Consider the following 14,859-nt stretch of genomic DNA (forward strand, 5'->3'; position numbering starts at 1 on the left):
TGAAATACCAATGGGTGACGGATACTACACAAGTGTGAATTAAAAGAATCAGGGAAGTGTATCAGAATAAAAGGGATGAGTAACAAAGTAAGTGGTGGTTTAGTAGCCCAGAATTCAATAAAATCCGAGACAGGACAGAATGGAGAAGCATTATGTGCATGACTGAAAAGCTTCCTAAAATGAAAGACAAACCTCATACTTAACGATTTCAATAAATTACTGGTTGAAAAACCCACAGAGGGAAAAAATAAAAAAAGCATCCTTAGGGGTAAGAGGCTGCTTTCGAAGAAACCAATCATTTGCTGAAGGCTTTATTCTTGAGGAAAAAAAACTTAAAAACTGTATCTCCAAAGAGCAGACAGTAACTACCAGCCTAGAATAACAGTCTGGATAAAATGCCCATCACGAATGAAATCTCAGGGACTGTAAATACAGTACCCATATAGCAAACTTTTTAAAAATTAAAATGATTGGATCTCAGTGGCTGTATAAAGTACCCACATATGAAATTTAAAAAAAAAAGAATGAATTTCAAGGCCAGAGAGATGGTTCAACTGGGTGAAAGTACTTATAGCACAAGCTTGACACAGCCTAAGTTTGGTTTGATTCCTGAAGCCCACAGAGAAAGGAAAGAACTAAAAGCATGCACGCGCGCGCACACACACACACACACACACACACACACACACACGTGAATGTGCGCGTGCATACACACACTTATATGCACATTCCATATATTCATACAATTTTTGTTTTTCAAGACAGAACTTCTCTGTGCAGCTTTGGCTGCCCTGGAACTCACTGTGAAGACCAGAAATTGATCTCAAACTCTCAGAGATCCACCTGCTTCTGACTCCCAAGTGCTGGGATTAAAGGCTTGTGTCACCACACCCAGCTAATTAATTAAAATACAACAAATTAAATTTATAAAAACTTTACAACAATATGGTTTCATGTTACACACAAAAAGAAGAAAAGTTTACTAGGTTAAATAGTCATATAACATCAGGCTGGCAGATTTTCAGGTATGTTTCTCAGTGGTTGAAAGAAAGAAAACTAAAGAAATTAGTAATAATACCACACAATTAACAAACTTGATCAATGGATATACATAGATTGCTGTACAGAAAAACAACAGAAAAGAGTGTATGGGGAGGAATGGTGCAGAAGATGGGGTAGGAAAGGCAATGGGGAAGATGGACAGAATAAATAGTGGCATACATTTATTAAAAAGCCACAATAAAATCCATTACTTTGTATGCTAATTTCAAAAATTAGTAAAAAGAATGTGGTTGAGATAGCTCACCTTATTGCCATACCTGCCAACCTGCGTTCAAGATCTACATAGTATAAGAAAAGCTCTCAAGTTGTCCTGACACATATACCATGGCACATGCACAGCCACCCCTGCACACACAAATACACATACTATTTTTAACAATAAAGATAGAAAAAACATATACCCAGTTTCAAGAATAAAGGGTCGAGAGAATTGTTTAAGCAGAAGTGTGTACAGTACGTAGTAAGATTATTCATTAAAGTCTATTAATTGGTGAATAAAAAACATAATATATGCATAAAATAGCAATTATTTGGCAATAAAAACAAATTAAATATTGGCACATGTTATACCATAAATGAATGTTGAGAACATTATGCTAAGTCAAAGAGGCCAGGAACAAAAGCCTACATGTAACCTAATAACATTTACTGAGAGGCCAGTAATGAAAGGCTACATATAACTTACACGAATTTTTCTGAGTAGGAATATTTTCCTGTTTTCTGAAGATGGGATCTACCTATAATAGCCTAGGCTGCCTTTGAATTAAGAATGCATTTGTTTCAACCTCCAGATCAGCTTCCCAGTGAGGTCTTAAATACAATGCAAAGGGTGTGAGAGATGGCTCAGTGGTTAAAATCACTTGCTGCTCTTGGAGAATACCCTGGTTTGATTTCTAACAGCCACGTGGCATATCGGTAACTCCAGTACCAGAGGCATCAACATCCTCTTCTTGCCTCCATTGCTGAGGAATATTTGTTTAACTATGTAAAGATGTGTTGCTGTTTTACCTTTCCTAACTATGACACCTGATTGGTCTAATAAAAAACTGAATGCCCATTAGTGAGGGAGAAGGTATAGGCGGAATTTCTGGGCAGGGAGAGTAAAGAGGAGGAATTTAGGTTCAGAAAGAAAGAAAAAGAGACTACAGGGAAATGCCAGGGGCCGGCCAGCCAGCCATGGAGGAAGCAGGACATATAGAATAGAAGAAAGGTAAAAGGCCCCGAGGCAAAAACATAGATAAATAGAACCAGGTTAAATTAAGTTAAAAGAGCTCATGGGACAAGCGTAAGCTAGTGTCCAGCATTCATAATAATTAATAATAAGTCTCAGTGTCTTTATTTGGGAGCTGGTTGGCAACCCAAAGAAAATGCCAACTACACTCCAAGGCATGGAAATGGCACATGCATATATATAATGGAAACAATCATAACACATCTTTTTAAAAAAAATTTATAAATTAAATATAATGCCAACACATATGTAGATTCAGATAAAATTGAAAATATTTTACCAAAAACAGTGGTAAGAAATGAGTCTGAAGAATACTAAAATAATTACTTATATTTTTCATTTATTCACTCTTTCTTTTCTTTCAAAAAGGATTGTGACATGTAGCCCTGGTTCACTTGGCAGTCACTACCAGAATGGCCTTGAACTGCAGCAGTCCTCCTGCCACCACTAAGTGAGGGATTCGAGGCCTGAAGTAGCAGTCTCAAGTATGTACTACTGGAGACTGAATGGGGGCTTCATGTATATTACTCAAGCACTCTACCAAAATGGCTCCCAATCCCTACCTAAACAGTTTTTAAAACTGAACCCATGACTGAAGTTTCGGATAAAGAAAACTCCATATCTAAATGGCTATAAACAAACAAACAATTTATAAAAATCCTATGGACAATTAAAAAAGTATACTCCTTAATTCATCTTATAAAACTATCAAAATCTGACAAGAAAACTTGTTAATCCAAGGCAATTTTGCTCATGAACAAAGATCTAAAATTTCCAAGTAATATAAAAATGTTTTGCTAACCTGGCTGGGTTGTAAAATTGATTTTACAACTGGTAATCAATAAATTTGATTTGAAAAACAAAATGATATGGTTATTTTTACAAGGAAGAACACCTGATAAGATCCCATCACTCGTAATATAAATGCTTCTCAATCTAAGAACAGACCAAAACTTCCTTATTATTTAAAAAAAAAGCTAGGAAAAAGGTTAAAAGAAAGTACCTTAGTTAGTGCAGAACTGTTAAATATTTTTTTTGAAAAATGAATCAAACCCTAGTAAAAGATAAGTACTAAAGGTGATGAAAGTTTAACACAATGGTTATATATAAGGTCAGTATAAAAATATAAATAAAATGAAGTCCACAAGGACTTACATATAGTAACATGAAAGTATCAAATATCTAAGAATAAAAGTTTTGGGAGAATATTATAAATACCACAGAGAAAAAAATAAATTGGGTAATGTTCTATGCTCATTAAACTGAAAACCAAGGTGTCATTTCTCCACAAAATGTTCTTTGTGGTCGACACAATCACAAGCATGGCACTAACAGACTGTGAATGCATATGCATGTTTGTCTATGTAACATGATACTAAAATTCATATAAATGTGCAAAGGGCTGAGAACAGGCAAGATGTTCTGAGGACAAGGTGGAAGAACTTGTTCTACTGATTACTGAGACTTACTATGAAGCCATCATAAACAAGGCCAATGTGGGGTCAGAACAAGGAGATACAAACAGAACAGACCATAGCAACCAAACCGTAAGACATGCGCACATTTAATACTTCTCAGGAATATGGAAATCCATGTGCTAGGACATCTTGCTATCCACACAGAGAAAAGGACAGACAATCAATTTCAGGTCATCACTGGATCTTTGTGTGAACACCAAAGCTGCAAGGCTTCCAGATGAGAGAAAATATCCTTACAATCATGGGTTAGGAAAACATGCTCTAAACTGAAATCTGTCTACTTTAAACATAAGGGAAATACTAATTACATTAAAAGTGAGAACCTTTATTTCTAAAAAGTCTCATGAAAAATGGAAGAGCATTATCATACAGTGGCAGAATGCATTTGTAACCAGCAAGGGCTCATTTTGCAGCATGTAATGAAGAACTCCTAGAAATGAGCAAGGGACAAGAGACAAGGTGTGTATGATGCTTTTGGAAGGAATTGTACTTGAGAGTTATGAAAGTATAAACCTCTAACTAGCACATTTAACAAAAATACTGATATTCTCCCTGAGATTTGCATAATAAAAAGCTTTTTTTTTATCTTTTAAAAGCATATTAAGTTGGGAGTGGGAGTGCTCACCTCTAATCCAAGTCCTGGGAAGGCAGAGAGAAGTGGATCTCTGTGAGTTCCAGGTCTGCCAGAGCTACATAGTAAGACTCTGTCTCAAAAGCAACAAAATAATTAAATGCTCCTGTTTCAAGAAACTAGGTCTCACTCCTCCTGTAGTCTTAGCACTAAGAGAAATGATCATCAATGAAAAACCTGGTTTAAGAAATCTACCTCTGCCAAGACCACCAAGACTCTCTCAAACACGGGGACTTCAACAATATCCAGTGGCAATAACTAGTGATATATTCATACAAGGGTATATCCAGTAACGAGACTACAACTGCACACAGCTTTTACATTCACTATTTTACTCCAAAGAAATCTGACAGGAAGAAGACAACCTGATTCCATTCCAATAAAGTACAAAAGTAGGCAAAATCGGTCTGTGGTGGTAAAAGTCAGGCAGGTGGTATGCTGAGGCAGGTGAGATTTCAGTTGTTTATGATCCTCGATAGGGGCTGATACACGAATGTGTGCTTGACTGATGGAAATTCACTGAGCTGTGTACTATGATGGATACTGTGTACTTTTTATTAACTATTTATTTAGTTCTTTTTTAAGTGTTGAATGAATACATTTTCTAAAATTATTTAAGGATTATGAAAGCAAAAAATCTTGAACCTGAGTGCTTCAGATCAAAGTACAATTTTTTTATTGTTTACTTATTATGTATATACTATTCTGCCTGCATGTATGCCTGCAGGTCAGAAGAGGGGTTCAGATCTTGCCTGCTACAGATGGTTGTGAGCCACCATGTGGGTGCCGGAAATTGAACTCAGGACCTCTGGAAGAGCAGCCAGTGGTCTTAAACCATTGAGCCATCTCTCCAGCCCCAAAATACAAAATTCTAATAACTATCATTTCAAGAGTAATATGGTAATAACCAAAACAACCCACACGTGTCAAAATAAGTGACTCTCAGTGTTAGCTGGAAATTATGTGACTCCAACAGGATAAACTGGCTTCTGTCTAGTTACAGTCATAGTTTGAGTTATAAAGATCTAGAACTATCTTGCAGCTTTCTGTTATAAATATTTTTTTAAAAAATTTGGAAGTTAATGGACTGATAGAGCTAGTCAAATCCCCCTATTTTATAAATAAAAAAACAAGATCCTTTAAAGTTAATTTGTCCAAGGTGATAAAAAGATGAGTAAGTATAAAACAGTTGAAATTACTAAATTACATCTACCCTTACCAATTTGCTAAGGTCTACATACTAAGAGAATTTACTCGGAGTGTCTCTCAATATACACCATATTCATTTGAAACAATTTCATCCAACCAACCCAAAATTATTTTCTTTGCCACCCATGGCTCACAGCCAGAAGTTATTTCTGTGGCAGAAAAGATAAGACTTTCTATAGTAAAGTCCATGATGTGCAGCCTACCAGATAACTTTCTGTTTACACTATGATGACTTTGACATCGAGCTTAAAGCACATATGAAAATTCAGAATAAAGGAATCTCCACATATGGCATCCTTGAAAAAAAAGTTTAAAAAAATAAATCATGGCCACAAATTAAAACCAAGGGTTTTCTAAAAGCTCATATAAACAATCAAATGTCTTACCTTACTGACATTAAATGATTACACTAATTTCTTATTAAATCATTACTTCTAAGTCGCTAAATTCTCCACTTCATCCTACTTTACAATTATGTTCACAACTAAAACTGCTTATGATTTTAAAAGAATATCTTGTCACTCTGAAGCTAAAATGATCAAACATTAACAATATTTGATCTTGTGGAAATAATTTTAAATTATAAAAGTGCATAGTTTCAACTTCATACTAACGGGATTCTTTTCATTATCAGAGGACTCTCACCTGTCATTTCAAACCATAAAGTTTTATGCCAAGATGAATCTCTGGCTTTGCTAGCCATAGAGGAAACACCTGGCCTTTGAGGACCCGCATAAAACTGAAGAATAAATCAGAAAACAGTTTTATGGCAACAGATTTTTTTTTAACTAACAAAATGGATATGCCAATGACATAAATGCAAATAATTACAAATGGGGCCAGTGAAATGCTTCAGTGGGTAAAAGTACTCCCACTCTTCTCGATGCTCTGAATTCAATCTCAGTGACTCACATATGGGAAGAAGAGAAAGAAGCCCCACGTGTTGTCCTCTGATCTCTACACAAATGCTGTGCTGTTCACGCATACCCAAAAGAAATAAATGCATGTAAAAAAATTAACCAATTTAATGACAAAATGCAACGTATTTTGAACACAAAAAGGATAGTAGTAGGGGATAAATAACAAAAATTAAACTCTGCAGTTTGGATAAAATAATACAGTCTATTTTTGATAAATATAACAGGTTTGGATGAAGAGTATATGGGAATTTTATACTTTCTCTGCAATTTCAACTTTTTATTTTTTTTTTTTACCAACCCAATCCCTGCATACATCTCCCATCAGTTTACCCAGGTGATCTCATCTGTTTCCCCTTCCCAGGGAAATCCATGTTTCCTTCCTGCTACCTGGCTTCTCTGGAGCAGGGGACTGTAGCCTGGTTATTCTTTTATCTCTGCAATTTTAAGTCTAAAGTTGTTTCAAAGCAAATATATATGACTTTGCAAAAGTTACTAAAAAAGAGAAATTTATACCTCAATTGACACAAGCAACTTTCCACATTCACTTAGGGTGAGGTGAGGCTATAAACCAGACCTTTCAAATCTTTCAATTTATTTATTTATTATTGGGGGGAGTATGCATTTCAGAGCATTCTTGGAAAGGTTAGAAACCACTTTGTAGTTGGTTCTTTCCTTCTACCTTTGCATGGGTCTAGACGGGGGATCAAACTCAGGTGATCAGGCTTACATGGCAAGAGTTTTTTCCTACCGAGCTACCTGCTAGCATGGCACCCAGCTTTACGTGGCTTGGAGTTCTGTACTTAGGTCCTCAAAATGGCAAGGCAAATGCTTCACCTAATGGGCCATCTCTCCAGTCCAGACTAGTTTTGTTTGCTTGCTTATTTATTTGGCCTGGGACTCCAAGAGAATCTCTTTTTTATTTGTGCAAAAGGGAAAGCCATACCTTTCCATGTGTGTCCTAAACCACTTAAAATACTGCCATGAGATTCCTGGCTATTAGATAAGGAAGGACAAGGGTTTATAAAGCACTGCTTTGCTACAGACAGGTGCAGAGTTCCAGTTGAGTTTATCTAGTCCTTTACAAAACCAGACACTGGCAGTAGGCTGGGGTGGCAATAAGGTGGAAATCTAAAAGCAAGCTAGCTATTTCCTAACATGATACAATCAAACCCAAAGGCCATAACAAAACAAAAATCATCCCAATTTGGATAGAAAAAGAAGTGAAAAGTCTAAAACTCTTCCTTTGTGGAAAGAAGACAAGATCCTACTTTTAGATGGGAGAAAAGAATCCTATTTAAGGTACATAGAGACAGGCAACAGACAATCAAGTATATATCAAGGTGTTCTGGACATTCTCAAACAATAAAGCTTAATAAAGATGAGTGGATAACATTTCTTACAGACCCACCTTCAAGCAAGATAAGGTTTTACATATTACACCCATTACTGATACAAACCTCGAGAGTGTTCCTTTACGTGTACTGTAGAGAGGAGATTGGAAGGCAGGCACTCTAGCAGGACAGAGCACGGTCATAAACACTTTACAACAGTCTTTTGAGAACACCAGCAGGAAAAATGGCTCTTGCCACTACTCACCCTATCCTCAACCTCCACCAGAAAAGCAAGCTTTTCCTCAAGGCATGAGGAAAAGTCTTTGCTGCTCGTGCGGAGCCTTTTCACTGCCTTTTCAGCAAGGCTACGTTCATAATCTTCTAGTACCTGATGTTCTGCCTGCATGGTTTTGCTGATACACTGCCACAGAAAAGTTAGTTTTCACAGTACTATCAATATTCAAATTCAGATACACTGAACTACTCTGAGAAGCAGAACACTATATACATTTTTTTCCTGTGGGAAAGTGGTGTATATTTCAATTTTAAAAGAAGTCTTTATAGACCTTATAGAAATTAGGCTCCCTCTCTACAGAGAAACTAGTTATTGAATCCTATTTTACTCACACATCATACAGGCTTAGTTCTTTATTCTTTCCATGATAGAAATAGGGCTACAGAAAAAATTCTTAATATTCTATGGGTTTTATGAACTATGCCCAATTGTGGGTGGATCTGGCAGTTATTATATATTTAGCCTGGGCCTCTCAATAAGCTTTGGCTTTAAGTGTTACTATCAAGGAAGTGAAGACATCTTTTACAGCTACTCCACCACAATAAAAAGGATATCATCTCAGAAGGAAGCTCAAGTATTAATGACGATGACAATGTTAGTAATAAAAACAATTCTTTTGTGCATTTACTACCGCTAGTCATGCTTTAAATATAATATATCCTCTGGCCCATTTAATCCTCACGAGGTAAATACCACATTATCCTCATTTCAAAACTGAAGAAACAGGTCAGAGATTAAGCAATTTGCCCCAAAACACAGAGCTAGTCTGTGTCAAAAGATCTAGTTGTTTCAGAATTTTGCCTGCAGAGATGATTTTTAAACTATCATACTCTGTATGTAATTAGAGAATTTGGTAAACTTAAAATGAACAGAGGGTGCAAATTGAAATTCAGTTTTCAAACAAGAATGGCCTGGAGCAACCCTTAAAGCCTTATTGTGCCTTTTATTGGGACAATTTCCTTCAAGCAAGCTAAGATTAAATACCTTTACAGAGAACAAGTATAAAATAAATTTGGCTCTGCTTTTCTCACTTTGAAGTATCTCACTGAATTGTTTGAATATCACAGCCAATAACAGTATTATCACAACAAATTAGTAAACCTTTAAAATCTTCAGGTAAAACACACTGCCCAAGTTTACCACTAAGTAAACTAGTGTATATAACAGCAAAATGGATAGTACCTTTGAAAAGTTTCAAAGCATCAGCAAAAAACCAGCATGAACAAGATATTCCTTTCACGACAAACTAGAACTCTGTTGCTCTAACACCACAATAAGATCTGCTTTAATGACAAACACTGACCTGAGATAGAACAAATATGTGTGTTATTTCAAGATGTGTACCGAAATTCAGAAAATTTTCACTGAAAATCTAAAAGACCCTATCAGGGGGCTAGAAAGATGGCTCCATGGTTAATAACACAAGCTGTTCTTCCAGGGGACCCAAGCTCAATTCCTAGAACCCACATGGCATCTAACTTTCTAGAACTCTACTCCCAGGGCAACTCATAGCCTCATCTTGTCAACTTGGGGAGCTGGTGAACAGACATACATGCTGGTAAAACACCCATATGCATAAATGAATATTTTAAAAGACACAGACTTAAAAAACTCTGATGGGTGAGAACACTGACAGTTCATTCCTAGTACCCACGTGGTGGCTCACGACTGTAGGCAACTCATACATGTGATGCAGATATATGCAGGTAAAACAATAACATACATAAAATAAAAGTTAAAAACTATCAGTTTATTTCCTGAAAGAGCCATCTCACCAACATAACTGGACTAAATCCGGACAGCCAAAAGTGGGTTACCTACTATTCTCACTAAGTAACAAAAAGCGGGTAACCTCCATAAGTTTCTGGAACTAATGTTTTATTAGTTTTTTGATATTTTCATACAACGTATTTCAGTCATATTCACTTTCCTTCCACCAACTCTTCCCAGATTCCCCATCCTTCCCAACTTCATTTTCTTTAAAAAAAAATCAGAACAAATTTGTGCTGCCCAAATATTCTTGGATGTGTGTCTTTCCACTGGTGTGGTCCGCTTACAAGGGTCCACACTGTTAGAGCAAACTAACTCTCCTTTTCAAAGCAGCTAAGTAACTTTTATGCCCACATCTCCTCACTAAGCTGAGAGGAGTCTGGGCTTGTACAAGTCTTGTGCATTCTGTCACAACTACTTTAAGTTCCTATGTACACCTGTCTCGCTGTGTTTTTCAAATCATCTATTTGAACTTCAGCCATGGGCTTCACGGGAAACCAAGACTAAGGCACTACATTTCTAAAGCAATCCAGGAAAACCTAAACATCCATAAGGTAACAAGAAGTACACAAACCACCAAGCTCTGTGGGCAATGGTTCTATAGGAAAATCCATTTAGCATTCCAACTCAGTAACAAATCAACCCACTCTGCCCTATTAAGTTCTGGAAGTAGAAGGAAATCTTCCCTCACTAAGGAAAGTCTGAGCTTCCTTAAGATCTGATCAAAGCAGAGCAGGAGAAAGGGCATGAAATAAGGACAGAAGTCAGAGCTGGGGGGTAGGGGAGAGATCAGAGATGAAGACGGCGAAACCTAGTGAAGAGGCGGACGAAGTTGAGACAACAGCTGAAAGGAAGGACTACAGAGGATGAGAGTGGGGTGGGTAATGGAGAGAATGACGGAACACTGCCCACTGGCTTCTACAAACTTAGCTTCTTGACTCTTAAGGAGAAGAGAGATGAGAAGCCATAGCAAGGGTCTTGCACTGCCTCCCTCACTTCGTCTGTTATTCTCATTCTCCTTTTTAAGACACAATCTGGTGGGCCATAGGGTCTTAAGTGCATTCCTCTTGACCTGCTAGGGCAAAAGAATTCAGACCAGAGGATGGAGTTAAAGGCTTTGAAGCCCTCTTCACTCTTCATGAACACTGCAAAAGACTCCAGCGTCAGCTGAGAGCTAAAGGAAAGACCCAGGGAGGGGCAGGAACAGCATAAGAGAGGAAGGAATATAAGCTGAGAGATTTTAAGTAGGAAGAAAAGTGAAATTTTGGAGAGTTGGATAGTAATCTACTAGAGATCTCAATTAATTAAACTATAAAAATGCTCTTAAATATTTAGGATTCAATTTGACAGTTCCAAGTATTTCATTACATCCATTTCACTTTTAGATAAACGAATATTTATGGTTAGGATATTAATATAGGGTTATGTCAAAGGTATGAAAATAAACTTCTAGAGACATACAATTTTCTGGTGTACTTTTCTGCATAGTGATCATGCAAATCATGTCAGCACTGCTTCTGTTTATTTGGTAGGCTTTATCATTTATCAATATTTTCCACTCTAATAGGCCAAATACCAGGAGTAATTCCCTTCCCAAGTAAAGTATATTTAACTCTTTCTTCAGAGTTCAACTATAATTAAAAACTTGCTCCTTCAGCCCAAAGATTATCCGTCAAGATTGTAAGGTGTTATTTAAAACAACCCCACACTCCACAGAACACATACCCAGATATGCACTGAGTAACACAGAAACCCTTTTTCCATGTCCAGGAGCCAGTGCTGCTCCACTCCTAAAACAGTTCACAGCTCAAACAAGGAAGCAGCAAACCCTCAGCATTTCTAGACTTTCCAGCCAAAGATAACCACATGGTTAACTCTGACCAAATGACCTGCTGGAGGATGAGCACCACTTAGGTGTCATCTTCCTCCCGACCCCACCCCCCAGCTTGCCTGGCTGTTCTTCCAGTTGAACTCTACCCAGATGTGGGGCCTCTCTCTTGAACAGAGATAAGAGCGAGGACGACAAGCTCAACAGCACATGAGAGATCCAACAGCAGAGACCAGCAGGAGCCAAGAGTAATGCCTCCACCGCCCCGACACCTCTGCAAAATGTCCCCGTGATTTCACCGACAGAGCAGACACGCACTGCTCTGGGATATCTAAACTCTGTCCATCACTAGGCCCATAAGAGATGCTGTTGCTTGTCTTAGTATTGACCCCGTTTTCTGCAAAACACAATCTAACTCTAAAACTTTGAAACTACATGAAAAGAAGAGAAGCAAAATTGAACCGTGTGTTACCATAAAAGTCCTGCAAAGCAGAGTGAGGCCCCTATAAATATGCTCCTATTTTACTTTAGTACTGCAATTTTAAATAGGATTCAAGATTGGAGTAAATAAAACATTTACTCTTTGAGGTATGACCTCTTAGGTATGCTGAACAGAAGGCGAGGTTACCAAAAACGTGAATTTCGGGTATAGGTTACTATTAGCTATTTGGAATCAATCTTTCTTTACTAATCAACTCAAACTGCACCTCTGTCTAGAAAATGAACACATCACAAATGAAAAAATTCCCGAGATTATCTTTTGTTAAGGACACACGGCAATCTTCAACAGAATTGAACTGTTTCTTTACAACAAAACTTTGCATTCTCAATTAATACGTGTCTGCACATAGACACATACAGACCATGTGGAAAGGGCAATCTCGAACCAGACACACATGGCTCTGAGTTCCAGCACTGCCCCGTGCTCACTGGACAACCTCAGCTGTGCAAGCTCCAGAAGAAGACTGGAGGTAGATGTCGTTATCTGATAGCAGCGACATTTTCTTAGCACAGAGCAACTCTGAGGATTACATTGAAACGCACACTACCCAGCAAGTCCAGTGACTGTATATACTCAATGGTAACTCGGTTTGCTTCCACACAAACTGTACAGGGTGGTCTGCAATTAAAGAAAAGAATGTGTCAGATAAACAGAAGAAAATTCGGCGTGATTGAACATTCACTACGCTCTGTCAAACGTAACCATGGCAATTGTATATTTAATATCTACCTTCACTAAAGTCAACTTTGCCTTGATTAGGCCAATTCTAGGCCAAAGGGGAGGGAGACATCTAGACTTGTAGAAATTCATATAACACACGGATTTAAAACTATGTATGTGGAGAATTTAAGGAGTACTTGCATTTTTCTAGTGTCCATTGCAGGGAGGGGGAATTACCATAAGAAATGATGTACTCTGTAATGGAACATGACACAGTTAAACGTCCATTAAAAATAAACCTTCTTGATCATGTTTTCTTTTTATGCATATTCTTTTATAGCCCTACAAATCATCGTAAAGCAAAAAGGAAACGTCCCCCACCCCATGCAAGCGTACAGAGCAAGCTCAGTTCACAGGTCTCCTTCCTTTCCTTTTACAAACTCACAAGTAAAGACACGGCGCAAACTGACAAATGTTAGTGAAGAACATAACTGAAGAGCCCTGCCTTGTCAGGAATTTTTCTCAAAAGAAAAACAAAAATCTTAAGTGCTAGGCTTCAGTACAGACAATGCTTTATCTTCCGACTCATCGAGAGTACGAACTTTTGGTTCTTTATTGTGCAACTTGCTTTCTCCTTTACCTTGTCTACACCTCGCCTCCACCCATCCTACTTACTGTACTTTCTAAGCAGATACACAGCACTAAACCCTAAGCCTCCAACTAGGAACAACTCGAATCTCTTGCTGGACCTCGGAGGGCCGGCTGCTTAATGTCATCGCCAAACGAAGGCGAGGTCTTTGCTTTCCTCACCACCTGCCAACAATTATTTGCAAACCTCCTGCACAACAGTCATTACTATTATTACTAACCTTGTGCACAGGTCCCAGCCCCTTCAAGAGAAGCAGCCTCAGTCCAGGCGAGCCCTAGTCCCCGGAACACCTTACTGAGGCTGGAGACCTGTACGGAGAGGTTCTCTCTGCAGATGTCCAGGCATCATTCCCCTTCACCTGAGGGCTGATGGCAATCAAGCCTCCCTCCCCCCCACCCGCAGCCACTCCCTCTCCCCTCGGCCTCGGGGCGTTTGGGGCGTCCGGGCGGGCGCAGCCACCACGACAGGCCCTGCGCGGACCTCCCGCAGCCTCGTACTTCCCCGTGTCTGTTGACAGCTGTAGGCCGAGCAGAGCCCCTGAACCCCCGCAGTCTCGCACACGCCCAATGTCGTGGGCGCGGGGTCACTAGGACGACCCCACGGCACCCCCAAAGTCTTGGCCTCGGGCAGGTGCCGGGCCTCTAGCCGCCACTCACCGAGCCCCAGTCGTCGCTCCGAGCTCCGGCGCCTGGCCTCCGCACCCTCGGCTGACTCCCGCGGGGGGTCCGGGCGGGCACCGCTTCCCCGGCCGACCCCCCTCCTGTGCGCGCCGAGCCGAGGGCAGATCCGGTGTGAGCCGCCGCTGCCGCCGCCCCCTTGCCTCTCCCTCCTCCCTCACAGCGTCCCTCCCACTGAGGCCCGCCTCGTATTTCCTGGATCCGGTCTCGGGGAGAGCTAGGCAGGAGAGCTGCGGGCTTCAGGGCTTCCGTCGGGCGCCTTCGCTCGCCAGGCACAAAGATGGCACTACTGGGGGGGGGGGGGCAGCCCTAAACGATCTCGCGAGGTTTTCCCTACAGGAACCAGAGGGCGGGGTCCCCACAGGAAAGGTGATAAATGAGCCTGGGCGAATGCTCGCCCACGTAGGAAAAGGGCCGGACGTGGAACGTTTACCGCGCCTGCGCGGAGCCGTGGGGCTGCCGCTTCCCAGAATTGCCCGCGAAGTGAGATCCGGGCTCAGAGTTCTACCTGTTTTCTCGAGGGGGGGGGGGAGGCGGAGTAACTCGGAGTGCCACCCGGTAAAAGACTCTGCACAATCCGGTACCAAAGTGAGCGCTATCCTTAAGGCTTGCCATC

General features: G+C 39.8%; 1 protein-coding gene across 5 annotated transcripts in view; it reads right to left on the reverse strand.

The window, feature by feature from the left end:
* Nucleotides 1–14,501, reverse strand: part of Tab3 (TGF-beta activated kinase 1 (MAP3K7) binding protein 3) — a 62,287-nt gene extending 47,786 nt beyond the window's left edge. For all 5 annotated transcript variants that reach the window (XM_075957288.1, XM_075957289.1, XM_075957287.1 and 2 more), the window contains exon 1: nt 14,223–14,501. The gene's annotated coding sequence lies outside the window, so the exon portion shown is untranslated. The remainder of the gene's footprint in view (nt 1–14,222) is intronic.
* Nucleotides 14,502–14,859: the final 358 nt, after the last annotated feature.

The sequence above is a fragment of the Microtus pennsylvanicus genome, chromosome X, assembly GCF_037038515.1.
Source record: "Microtus pennsylvanicus isolate mMicPen1 chromosome X, mMicPen1.hap1, whole genome shotgun sequence".
NCBI lineage: Eukaryota > Metazoa > Chordata > Mammalia > Rodentia > Cricetidae > Microtus > Microtus pennsylvanicus.